This window comes from Trachemys scripta, chromosome 7 (genome assembly GCF_013100865.1).
Source record: "Trachemys scripta elegans isolate TJP31775 chromosome 7, CAS_Tse_1.0, whole genome shotgun sequence".
Taxonomy (NCBI): domain Eukaryota; kingdom Metazoa; phylum Chordata; order Testudines; family Emydidae; genus Trachemys; species Trachemys scripta.
The window spans coordinates 26,496,134-26,508,848 of record NC_048304.1 but is presented as its reverse complement, the minus strand read 5'-3'; positions in this window follow the sequence as shown (position 1 = coordinate 26,508,848).

The window sequence follows — 12,715 nt, the reverse complement described above, 5'->3', positions numbered from 1 at the left end:
TATCCCTCCAAGCACGGCGCTGGCTGTAGTAATGGATGGGTGGAGTTGACATAGTGATTGCAAAGCAGCGAGGTTTTGCACTTTTGTGAATGAACACCAATGGGAGATAGAAATCCCCACTTGCATTAGCAGTAGCCATCCATGTGACCCGATCTTCACCGGACTTTAAATTCTTTGCCTGTTTTTCTGAACTGTCTGCCAGAGTCTTGTTTGGAAACCTGCGCAAGTACAGGCCTGTCTCGTAGTTAGACATTTGCTCCTGGGTAAATTCGCGCTGTTCAGTAAATGAAAGTGTTTTTAAATTCACCAGTGGCATTTGAGTCATCTGTCAGAGACTCTCCTTGCACCCCCCCAAGTGCCGTAGCCCATGCTGATTTTTGAACAGACAGAGCCACCCTGTGCTTGCTTTTAAATGGTTCTTACCTTTGTCTGTTTATAGTCCTCGGTAGAGTAATTTTGCCTTTTCTGTAACCCTCACACCCTTTATAGGCGTGCCTTTTGATCTCTGTTGTGCAAACCAAAGATGCATTCCCTTATCAAAATCAGCAGCTTTGCAAACAATACACCTGCTTTTACTGCTCTGCTGACTTTGGCTTCTTTTGCAAATTGCTTTATTTTTTCCTGGCTTTTCCAAATATCAGTGAAGGTTGATTTCCAGATACCATATTCTACCACTATGTTGCTGAGGCTAAAACCATTGTTGAGTTGTTTTTAATATTTCTAGCTTTGTGTCAGTTTGAAAGTGTGACACATTTGCACTTCCCACTGCTTGCCATTTTGCTTAGTCAGACAGTATTGGCATTTTTTTTTCGGGGGGTCTCTACTGCTGCTGCCTGCTTGTGTATTTTTGGATCCAAATGAAGTGTGCAGTTGACCGGTCAGTTCTTAACTCTGGTGTTCATATCTCCAGGGTTCTACTGTACTACTAAAGAGGAAGTTGAGTTAGTAGCAGCCAATTTAAATAAGACTTTTCCCTGATGAGTGGGTAGAGGATTCTCGTCTGGCCAAGATAATTCATTAAGGGCCAGATTCTGCTACTCTTAGTGCAAATAAGGTACTACTGAACATAAGGTCATCAAAATCTGACAATATGGGGCATGAAATACCTATCTTTTCTCAGTCTGAATAAAGGGTATGGCATATCATTTGCCTGGTTCATTGGAAAAAGTTAGGATGGTTTTTGAGTATTATATTTGACCAGGCCTGAGTGTCTGCACCCAGTTAAGCTGAATGAATAGACAGTGGAAGATAAAAGCATCTCACCCTGCCTCCACATGAAGTGTTAATGAAGTGACAGTTAAACCAGAAATAGTTTACTTTTAATTATTTAATTATCTTGAATGTAATATCAAATGGAGAGAGAGATTCAAAATAGTGGTCACTACATATTTAGAGTGGGAAAAAATGTAAAGAAAGAATCAATTCTTATCTTAGATCAGAATATGGCCCCAACTCTTAATCATTATCATCTACTACTAACTGTGCAGTTAAGTAGCTCCCAATCTTTAGGGGACAACTGTGTCATGTCACCAGACTATATGTACCTTTTCATGACCACTACTTCCCATGCGGTTGTGCAATGAAGGTTTGGCTGATTCTAACCCCACTTCTGCAGCAACTGCCACTACTTGTATAGTTAACATGAAGAAATAGGAGTAAAGCTAGAATGGGATAATTTAAGAACTGAGAAATAATGAGCAGAAAGCAAGTTGGCTGCGGGGGAGGGATAGCTCAGTGGTTTGCGCATTGGCCTGCTACACATAGGGTTATGAGCTCAATCCTTGAGGCAGCCACTTAAGGATTTAGGACAAAAACCAGTACTTGGTCCTGCCTAGTAAAGGCAGTGGGCTGGACTCAATGACCTTTCAGGGTCCCTTCTAGTTCTGTGAGATAGGTATATCTCTATGTGCTTATTATTAAATTGCTCGAAGATTGAGTTATTTGAACAACAACAATGAAACAACGGCTAAATTGTATAGACAAAAGTGGAGATGAAACAACAAAAACTGGGACTCAGGACTAATGTCAGAGGCTGCCATGAACATTACCATGAAAAAAAAAAAGTGTGAAGGAGAAAATTACTTTGATTTAATCTTTCAATAAATCCTTTAAAGGTAAAGAAAATTAGGCCAAATTATGCATCCTTTCTGCTAGCACTGGTGAAAAAAATTCTATCAACGTGTTTTTCAACAGATTTTTTTTTTTTTTTGGACAAAATGAATTTTTTCCTGAAAAGTGTTTGCTTTTCATTTAAAAAAAAAAATCTAAAAACTGGAAAGTTCTCTTTCTCTGGCTGAAAACCAACATTTGCTTTGGAAGTACACCACCACAGTGCCTTATAATGGTAGTTCAGCCTCATCTCCCCTTTCTCTTCTGTGGGTCAGGGTCACATTCCGACTACAGCTCCCATGATGCTTCAATGCTATGGGACCTATGATGCACCACAGCTTCTCAACAAGAGGGGAGATTGTGATCACAGGATACATAGTATGGCCAGAGAGCCCAGCTCATAGTGGAGAATGGGATCATGAGATACCTGAATTACAACTCCCAGGAAGCATTGCAGTGACATTACTGAAATAAATTTTTCAGGTTTTTACACCCCCAAACATTTTGGTTTTCAATTGAAAGTTTTCATATTTAGATTTTTTCCTCCAACACGTAGAATTTTTCTTATTTTTTTCCATTTTTTCTGGATTTCTCTGCATATAAAGAAATTCCAGCCAGTTCTACTCACCACATATGGCACTCCCACTGGAATTCATATATTTTATTTCCCTGAGAATGCTGTGCTTGCAGAATCAGGCCCCTTACATGGAACAGAAGCCAGATTAACTGATAAGTATTGGACAGTTTCATAAGAGTAACATTGGGCTTGCCAACAGGTGTGCCTGAAGAACGAGGAAATGTTTGGATTCAAAAAGTATCCACACACTTTCCAACAAACCTCTTCACCTTCTTGCATTTCAGAACTCTGTTTGTCTTTATTCCACACAAGCCTGTATAATCTTGAGGACTTCTGGTTTTAGGGGTTGATTAATTTCATTTTTGAGGATTTTGAGTTTTATGTAGATGTCCAATAATCAGGGTTTTGTATATATTTTAATGAGAAATGTATACATTAAGTAAGCTCTTTGTAATGTCCCCTAGTGCACTTAACATAGTACTGTTTCAAACAGTTCAAACCATATTAAAATGCACTGGGGAACTCTTAGCGCACATCAGTAGGGTCTACAGGGCCCAATTAATGCTCAGCACATTAGTTCACTTTAAAAATCACACACACACACACATACTCACTCCACATTACGGCTCTGTGTAGACATGTCCTTGGATATAAGTAACCATTTACAGTGTTTATTAGATAAACACCAATTTCATACAGTGGGGTTTTGTTTTTTTGTATCCCAGGTATTTTATTGGTGTTTCTAAGTTAAAACTGAAAACCAGAAGCCCTATTAAGCTTGTATATCAGAAACACTGAATTATGAGATTGAGGTTACAGAAAATGTTACTTTTGATAAAGAATCCGACATCACTAAGCTTCCTGAAAGGTTATCTGGTCTGTGTCATTCAATTTGGCATTTGCTCCATGTTGTATCCCATACTTAGACCTCAATTTGTTCATATGTAGCTTTATAGGTGTGGCTAAAGATAGCAGGATGTGTGTGTGTGTGTGTGTGTGTGTGTGTGTGTAAAGAACCAGAAACTCAAACTGACCATACAATGTGTGTAGCAAAAAATAATGTATTTATTTTCACGGGTTTAAGATGCCAATGTAATTTATGAGCAGTTGAGTGAAATGGAGCCATAAGTGAGTTCTAATAGGTGGTCATCCCAACTGAGTAAAAATAAGCAGCCTTCCCCTGAATTCAACCACTGGAGATGTCTGTCATGTTGAACTGTATATGTTAACTGTGCCGAAAGGGATGGAGCTACTTAATGTTCTTCAAGGTTTCTAAGGTTTGGAGGCATTGGTAAGCAATTGTAATGCAGGAATTTGGGTGGCTGGCTGTCTTGTACTGATCTAGGGTTGTGTTCTCTCTGCAGCACATGACAATAATATGTTGGGATGCCACAAGTATGGCAATGCCACAAGTATGTGGGTACCACTTGTGTAACCTTCAGCCTTTGTGGGAAAATAAAAGCTTTTGTTATTTGGGTTTGAGTCATGACCAGATGGTATGAATAAATGTATACAATGCTGAGCTGATTGATTCTGTCTTACCGTCAGAGGTAGAAAGTGCTTAAATAACTGATTCAGTCTGTAGAAAATATTTCTCCTTTCCTGTTGCAATGGTTTTATTTACAAGCAATGCCTTTCTGTCTTCCAGCTTCTCAGTTTGAGGTAGGCCTGAAGTATGCAAATATTTTTCAACTTCATAGTGTAGTTCATATGGTAGTTCATCTCCAGACCTGCCATGCACTTTCAATTCCTAGTAATGCTCAACACACAGTTGTCACTGTTTTTGCCCATACTCTTCTTTTACTAACCATAGTTCATGCAATATGAAACTATGAACCAAATCTACATTAAATCAGTGGTGCAACTCCAGGCTGGCCTTTTTAAGTCAGAATTTTTGCACAAAATTCCTTAAGCTCTTTGGGACAGGAACCATCTTTTGTGATGTGCGTGGGCTTACAATGCCTTGTGCTATGAGCCTTGATCTCTGACTGGGGCTTCTAGGTGCTAACGCGGATCTGTTCCAAATTTCTTGTCTCCTCTTTTTCTATCCTGTAGGATCCAGGGTTGTGGGTGCAGCAGTCAGGACTTCCGTGTGTAGAGACACTGCCGCCTCACTAGCCTTGTCTGTTGGTGCATTAAATCCCGCAACTTCCAAACCCCACCTTTCCGTTCACCTCCCCCTGCCCCAACACGGTTGATCAATGAAGCTTAACCTAGTTCCATCTAGTGTCTGAGCTCTGTTAAAGCTGTGCAACAATTCAGAAATTTTGTTTTACAGAATTTCAGCTGAAAATTTGTGTAAGTAATTTCATACATCATCATCATACCCCCCTGCCCTCAAGTTTTGCTTGATGTGAATTTTTGCTAGAATGGCTGTTTGTGCTTTGAAACCACATGGGAAAAGTGGTCTACATGGTTTTGATGCAAAAATTAACACATTTGCAGTTTTTTCAAATGCATTATCTTAGCAATATTTTGTACAGACTTATAACCAATTTGTTCGTCCAAGCTGAGAACTATTTTAACTTCTCTTCTCCATCTGAGATGCATTCTGTCACTTTGGGTGCTATGAGACCTCATAGTCTTTAAAGGGCTTCCAAGTCTATCTATAAACCATCTGCAGTGCTTATCAGTTATACTCCTGCACAGAATGCCTCACTTTTCTTAACATGCCACCTCAAGACCTTTAGCTAATCTTTTTTTGTCTTGTGGTCTTTATGAATGTGAGGGATGCTTCAGGCTCTACAAAGCTATACTACAAAAAAAGAAAACCCTGGGACAAATTCTACTGAAACCAATGGTGTTACTCTGTATTTACACTATTGTAATTCAGAGCAAAATTTGGTCCCCTGAATTTATAACAAAGGCACTGAACTCCCAGGTTCAAAGCTAACTTTGTGTCTTCTTTGTGTTCTCCTATGAGAAGCTTTTCTCCCTAATCTTTACATGGCTTCTGTGTATTCTTAAAAAACTCCCCCCACACACACACACACATCTGTTTTAAGAATACAAAATGTATTTTAAGTAAAAAGTATTCATCCACTGTAAGTAAAGACTAATTTGGAGCAGTCCAAGCTCCATTGTGCTTTACAAGCATGCCAATTTGAATGAGAGTCTAGCAGGTCAACGAAGTTGGTAGACTAAAAGTTTGTCAGAAAGGTAAGGATGGAGGGAAGTTGTGATTATGAGTAAGGCAGTTGCCAGTGATAGGCTCTTGGTCTGCAGTCAAATATTATTTAAAATATTTCAGTTTTCTGATCTAGTTTTTCCACACACCAATTGCAGATTCTCCAATAGCAGAGGCGTAAACTTAATTATAAGCACTGGCTGGTACAGCCAAGGATTTAGTCTGTAAAGTAGACTGAAAGGTTGTGAACTACTGCGTCAAAGCCCGACATTACATTTTTAACAATACTTTTGAAAATTAGATTTTTGGCCCTGCTTAAGTCCCCTTTACACTGCTCGAGCAACCCAGAGTGTGCCCAATGTGCCTTAATCAAGTAGCCGAGGATTCCCCCAGCTCACCACCACCCCCCTTTTGACACACAGGGCATTCCTGGGTGGGGAGGAGGCATGCTGGAGGTAGGAAGCAACAGACCCAGAGCATACTGCATTCCATCAATCCTGGGCAAGTCAGATAGTTTCTAGGAGACCATGCCAGCAGGAATAAGTTAAGAGTAACACTGTCACTAGTCTCAGTTGTGTTTTGGGACAGTTTGGCCTCCTATCTGCCTCCAGGATCAGGAGAGGAGTAAAAGTGGCGTAAAGCGACCTTTGCTTCCTCTCCCTGAGCTGCACTAAATATGAATTTGGTGCAGCTGAGGCCGTAGCCCAATGAATTTTCAGCACAGAGTGATTTAGCAGAGAAATTTCTACGATTGTGGTACAGTGACAGAAGTCCCACTATTCAATGACCCTCAGAATTACTTTTCCTTTAGCTTGATGTCATATAAAACACATACTGTAGGAAAACTAGCTGATGCAAGTCTTGCTTAAAGTTTTGCTCTGCACTTTCTGACATCCTTCTTAGTGTTTTCTTGTCCAGATACTGCAACTTTCAATTTCTAAACCTATCACACTGTAAATAATCACAGAATCATAGAACTGTAAGACTGGAAGGGACGTCAATAGGTAGTCCAGTTCCCTGCATTCATGGCAGGACTAAATAATAATTAGACCAGTCCTGACAGGTGTTTCTCTAAACTGTTCTTAAAAACCTCCAATGATGGAGATTCTACAACCTTCCTAGGCAATTTGTTCCAGTGCTTAACTACCTTGACAGTTAGGAAGTTTTTCCTAATGTCCAGCCTAAACCGCCTTTGCTGCAATGTAAGCCCATTGCTTCTTGTCCTACCCTCAGAGGTTAATGAGAACAATTTTTCACCCTCCTACATGTAACCACCTTTTAAGCACTTGAAAACCGTTATCATGGTCTCCCCTCGGTCTTCTCTTCTCCAAATTAAACAAACCTCACTTTTTCAATATTTCCTCATAGGACATGTTGTCTAGACCAGGGGTCAGCAACCTTTCAGAAGTGGTGTGCCGAGTCTTCATTTATTCACTCTGATTTAAGGTTTCACGTACCAGTAATACATTTTAACATTTTTAGAAGGTCTCTTTTTATAAGTCTATAATATATAACTAAACTATTGTTGTATGTAAAGTAAATAAGGTTTTTAAAATGTTTAAGAAATTTCATTTAAAATTAAATTAAAATGCAGAGCCCCCCGGACCGGTGGCCAGGACCCAGGCAGTGTGAGTGCCACTGAAAATCAGCTTGCGTGCCGCTTTTGGCACCCGTGCCATAGGTTGCCTACCCCTGGTCTAGACCTTTAATAATTTTTGTTGCTCTCCTCTGGACTTTCTCCAATTTGTCTACATCTTTCCTGAAATGTGGTCCCCAGAACTGGACACAATTCTCCAGCTGAGGCCTTATCAGCATGGAGTGGAGCGGAAGAATTACTTCTCGTGTCCTGCTTACAACACTCCTGCTAATACAGCCCAGAATGATGTTTGCTTTTTTTGCAACAGTATTACATTGTTGACTTATATTTGGCTTGTGATCCACTATGACTCCCAGATGCCTTTCTTCAGTACTCTTTCCTATTTCCGATAGTCATTTCCCATTTTTATGGGGCAACTGATTGTTCCTTTCTAAGTGGAATACCTCGCATTTGTCCTTATTGAATTCCATCCTATTTACATCAGACCATTTTTCCAGTTTGTCTAAATCATTTTGAATTTTAATTCTATCCTCCAAAGCATTTGCAACTTCTCCCAACTTGGTATCATCCACAAACTTGATAAGTGTATTCTCTATACCATTATCTAAATCACTGATGAAGATATTGAACAGTATCTGACCCAGGATTTATCTCGGTGGGACCCCACTCGATATGCCCTTCCAGCTTCACTGTGAACCACTGAAAAATACTATCTGGGAATGGTTTTACTACCAGTTATGCTCCCACCTTATACTGTCCCATCTAGGCTATATTTCCCTAGTTTGTTTATATGGTGGTCATGTGGGACAGTACCAAAAGCCTTACTAAAGTCCAAATATACCACATCTACTGCTTCCCTCCATCCACAAGGCTTGTTATCCTGTCAAAGAAAACTATTAGGTTGATTTGACATGATTTGTTCTTGACAAATCCATGTTAACTGTTACTTACCATCTTTTAGGTGTTTGCAAATAGATTCCTTGATTATTTGCTCCATTATCTTTCTGGGTACTAAAGTTAAGCTGACTAGTCTATAATTCCATGGACTGTCCTCCTTCCCCTTTTTATAGATTATCATTATATTTCCCTTTTCCAGTGCTTTGGAATCTCTCCCATCTTCCATGAGTTTTCGATGATAATCATTAATGGCTCAGATATCTCCTCAGTCAGCTCCTTGAATATTCTAGGATGTATTTCATCATGCTCTGCTGACTTGAAGACATCTAACCTGTCTAAGTAATTTTTAACTTGTTCTTTCACTATTTTAGTCTCAGATCCTACCTCATTTTCACTGGCATTCACTATGTTAGACTTCTGATTGCTACTAACCTTTTTGGTGAAAACTGAAACAAAAAATTCATTTAGGACTTCTGCCATTTCCACATTTTCTGTTTATGTCTTACCCCATCCTTGAGTAATGGGCCTGTCTTGTCCTTGGTGTTCCTCTTGCTTCTAATGTATCATTTTCAATTAATGACATTAAAATGGTCTTTACACAGCAAGTGAGAGTGGAATTCTCTAAAGCAGGGGTAAGTAAATTTTTTGGCACGAGGATCACATCTGGGAATAGAAATTGTATGGCAGGTCATGAATGCTCACAAAATTGGAGTTGGGGTGTGGGAGGGGATGAGGGCTCTGATTGTGGGTGTGGGCTCTGGGGTCGGCCCAGAAAAAAAAAAGAAGAGTTCGGGATGTGGAAGGGGGCTCTGGGCTGGGACCAAGGGGTTCGGAAGGTGGGAGAGGGATCAGGGTTGGGGCCCAGGAGGGGGGGCTCAGGGGTGCAGGCTCCGGGCGGCGCTTACCTCAAGTGGCTCCCGAAAGCAGTGGCATGTCCTCCTCCGGCTAATATGTGGAGGCGCGGCCAGGCAGCTCTGCATGCTGCTCCATCTGCAGGCACCACCCTTGCAGCTCCCATTGGCTGCAGTGCCTGGCCAATGGTAGCCGCGGGGGTGGTGCTTGGGGCGGGGGCAGCGTGCAGAGCGGAGCTCCCTGGCTGCTCCTCCACTTAGGGGACAGAGGGGGACCATGCCGCTGCTTCAGGGAGCCACGTGGAGCAGCCCCCCGACCCTGCTCCCCGCCTGGAGCGCCGGAGTGGGGCCATGCCATTGCTTTCCAGAGCCGTGTGGAGCGGCCCCTAATCCTGCTCTCTGGCTGGAGTGGAGCAAGTCCCAGACCCCGCTTCCCAGTGGGAGCTCAAGGGCCGGATTAAAATGGCTGGCAGGCCGCATCCTTTAAAATTATATGGACAAAACAGTAGTTAAAAAGTCTGTAGCCTTAACTATGGTAATTTTATCAACATTTCCCATCAAAAATATTAGCATGAGTGTGAAGATCTTTTGTGACTGGTATTGACTTCATTGTGACTTGCAGGTTCTTAGCACCTCTCAGGATCAACCCTGTGTATCTTGTATTGTATTTAGCACCTCCAGGTTGTATGAACACACATGACCGCTCCTGCCTCATATCTAGAATATGGTAGTTTGTGTAGCACTCAGATGCTACAGCAAGAAGCACCAAAGAAATTCCTTGTATGTACAACAGGTTCTGCTCTGGGTTCACTGTCTATTGCAGCAGCTTATTGCCTGTGCAAACATTTAATTTCTGCTTCTTCAGGGAAACTTGCTTGTTGAATCTCATTTATATGTAATGAGTTTATATCCCAGAAATGAATTTGGCATATTTCATTGTCAACTCACTTGCATCTTCTTGAGCACTTCATATAGCTTATATAACTAAATGTAGAATTCTTGTCCTCTCTGAACTTACTGTGCATTTTCCTTCTTTAAAAGTCTGATTAGTGTTGCAAGCACATAGGTCTAGGTATGACTATTTGTTAATACTTTTCCTTATTATTTTTACTAAGCTTCCAATTATTCAAGGAACAACATGCACGCTTTCCTACAGGTAATGTAACACGGGTGCATTGGAAAGCTAGCCAAACAATGGCTGAGGTGTTAAAGACACTGCCTTTTGTTTCAAAGGTTGCGAGTTTTATTCTCATTCCAATTGCTATTAACTTTTTCATCAGTATTTTATAGATTAATTTTTACCACTTTTCTAAAGGATAAATATTTCTCACTAAGATATTTCACATGTTAAAAAAGTCAGGGTTTAAACCAGTCACTCATGGAAAGGGACAGATCTTTAGGGGTGTAAATTGGTATAGATACCCTTCAATTTCTTGATCAATGGAACTATATTGATTTACACCACTTGAGGATCTGTTTCAAAATAGCTCTAAAACAGCCACTTTGTATGGCTGACTGGTTTTATTTAGTCTTTTCTGTTCAGATGTGAAATGTTTTGGACTAGATATGTGTTTAATCCAGTGGAAATTTACTCTTGTAACTCATGACTTGTTTTTCAGCAGTTTGATTTAGATTAAGGGAGTGGAGAGATTGTGTTTACTGATGGAGAAGGAAAAAACCTAACAGCAGTCATAAACTCCACACTTTGGCATTGCTGATGCACAGGAATGCCTGCATACATACCATCCTGTCAGCATTGCACCATGTTTTCATACTTCTCATCTCTCACAGTTTACCTGAGAGATTCAAGATTCCTCCAATTCCCAATGTGCCTAACTTGTAATCTGAGGCAAAAATCAACCAGTCATTAATTTCAATGGACAGTTTTAGCCTCCCCAATTTGTAGCTTTAGGATGCAAAAGATCATTTTTCACTGTTTGGAGCTGGGGAACGTACACTTTGTAACTAGATATTATCATCTAATTAGAAAGATGTGTTTCTGGCTTAAAATCTATGACATGCAAGAAACAGATCAGCCTTCCTCTCTCATGTTCCCCAAACCAGACTCCTGTATGCTCCCGTGGCTCCCTCCTCTTTACAAGAAGACAGCAAGGGAAGGGGTGGTATGGCATTTAAAAGGAATTTAGTGCATTTATTAGGGTATCAGCCTAGACCACTTGGTGTTCCCCTTTCCTCTCTAGGTCATACATACTGCCAAGTTGGGGAGGCAGTCTCCTTTTGATTCACAAGGGCATAGAGAGTTCTCAATCCTGCTGAGTTCATAATATGAACAGACCTACCTCCAAGATAATATATGGAAATATACCTATCTCATAGAACTGGAAGGGACCCTAACAGGTCATGAAGTCTAGCTGCCTGTCTTCACTAGCAGGACCAGATTTTTTTGTCCCAGATCCCCTAAGTGGCCCCCTCAAGGATTGAACTCACAACCCTGGGTTTAGCAGGCTAATGCTCAAATCACTGAGCTAACCGCCCCTTAAATCAGTGAACAATTTTCCTAAATAAATCATAATTACAAACCTCTCTCATGTCATACTAGAAAGTAACTCAACAATTTTTAATCAATTATGCCTGTGTTTACTTATTAAAAATATATTGCATAAGCCATTTCTTTTTCATTGTAACAGAAAACTACAGTGCCATCATATTGACACTGCAAATCATTATAAGGTAAAGGTCCTCAAAATATTTCATAGTGTGGAACATGTTAATATATTGTGTCACAGACACCTGACCTCCCATTAGTGACTGTGTGGACCACCTCATATCTTATTGCATAGTATCCCTAGCACAGCAATTACTAAAAAGGGAAAGTGTGTGATGCATTTTAGCTGTCTTTTAATGAGATGTAGCAGGTGGAAATAAGGAGAAGAGAGGTAGCCGCTCGCCACAGACCACCAGTGTTCCACAGACCGCAGTCCAAGAACTGCTGTCATGAGGGATTAGTTCTACAATGTTGAATTAGGTTCCCGGCATTCAATACTCCTGGCTCCACACATTCAAAAATCATGAGTCAGACTCCCAAAATCATATGATTGGTTTAAAAATAACGAGATTTAAAAGTAATCCTTTTTTTTTTCAGTTGCCTGCCGGTTATGAGCCTTTAGGGTTCACATTCTAAAGCTTTTCTCTGCAACCAGGAGGGCTAGAAACTTACTTAAAAATAAAAATAAAAAAGCGGAGATCTCCAGTAATCACATGCCTATGGAACTGAGGCTTTTAGAAAACACGAAATATTGCAAGACGTGAGATTAAATTGTGATAGTGGGGAATGCTGCTAACAGCTAAGGGCCTCATCCAGTAGAAAGGGATCTTCCACAGCAGCTGACACCACAAATGCCAGTGGCCTCCCTGGCTCTGCAGGCTAGTGCGCAGGAGACTGTATCAGCACCCTGACAAGGAGGTGAGGTGAATGAGGTATGCCATCTGATATTTGCTGGGGAACAATTTTAAAAGAGCCCCCACAGACAAAGATGCCTCCCTGACTGAGGGTGTTGGGGCCCATCAGCAAAGTAGGAGAGATTCCATCAGGTGAA